The following is a 1,507-nucleotide window of genomic DNA, read 5'->3' on the forward strand; positions in this document are numbered from 1 at the left end:
CACACACACACACACACAATCCACGTCCTTAAAGTACATATTTGCATTGCATGAATGAAAGATGCAGAGGCAACAGTGAAACAGGATTTTTTAAATGGTAAAAATGCTTTCTGGATCAATTAATGAGACACATGCTAAGCCAAAAATAAAGAAAAAAACAATGAAGGGCTGCTTTCCTTAGCTTCAGTGCAACATCCACCAGATTTAATGTACTTGATTATTTTGCCTGGTTTTTTTTTTCACTTCAGTTCCCCTTTCTAGTCACTCAGGTCAGCTCTTCAAGGCAGCCTGGTTTTGTGAGTTGGCCTTTGCAAACATAAAACAGACATTTAACATCTATAAACTGACTTTATTCAGAGGTGAACCCATAGCAACAGCCCTTTCTGTTGTATAATTAGAGCTGTAGACAGTGCAACAAATTCAAATAAGCTCCTTTTCAAACCATGACGAAATAAAACTGCATAAAATGAATTTGACACTGGTGTTAGTCAAATCTGTTGCATGTAAGTCAGTTTTTCATTCATTGCAAAGATTTTAAAAATGCAGATTTCTAGACACGTGTTGGCACACTGCACTGTTTTCATAGCTCCAACCTTTATTACCGTTAACTCCAGACCATGCAAGGTGCATAAGCAATTTATTTCCTGCTGAATTGTAACTACCACCTCTATAATTTTGTACTCGCATTTCATTTTTTGGGGGGTTAATCTTTTTTCTAGTGTCACGTAAGCAAACACAACTTAAATGACTGATTGCCTAAGTGAACAGAACTACAGGTTTTCTTAGAAAAAGAAACCTAAAATATAAAGATTTGATCAAAGAAAGAAAGAAAGGGAAAAAAATAGTGCAAATCGGCCATAATAAAGAACAAAATACAATTGAGTGTGCAATATGTTACATACATAATAATAAAAAGAAATCTTTTATTAGCCTTTGTCAATTAAATTTTTTGGGGCTATTTATAAGCAGTAGCGTTCCTAAAGCAGCTAGACACGACAATGTTATTTGGCCACAAGTTTGAATCCCGTTTTCCACATGTTGAGATTCTGTTTTGTATCTCCAAGAGTCGCTATGAAAATAGTTTTTAAGAAAAAATACGTATAGAACCATTCATTTCATTTAAACCTCAAAAAGACAAAAAAAATCTTTATAACTTATTAGTAACAAAAAAAGCACTGATTTCAGATAAATGAAGGTGATTGTTCTTTTCTCTCTCTCTTTTTAGTAAAACTTGTAAATCACAACATCAAGGTTCTTTTTTTTCTTTCTATGGTTTGGATTAATAAACTAAGAAAATAATCTGGTTCTTGTTTCAGTGCACTGATCTGTCCGTCACGATACAATCCACATGATTACATGGCTCCATTAGTGTAACCTGGAACATCATGAGGGTATTTCGCTGGAACTACTGCAAGACATTCATTTCCAAAACAAAAACAGTGATGCCATTTCTTTTTGACCTAACATAATTATGAACATTACATGGTATACAGAATCAAATAATAAT

The sequence above is a fragment of the Austrofundulus limnaeus genome, unplaced genomic scaffold (assembly GCF_001266775.1).
Source record: "Austrofundulus limnaeus strain Quisiro unplaced genomic scaffold, Austrofundulus_limnaeus-1.0 Scaffold61, whole genome shotgun sequence".
NCBI lineage: Eukaryota > Metazoa > Chordata > Actinopteri > Cyprinodontiformes > Rivulidae > Austrofundulus > Austrofundulus limnaeus.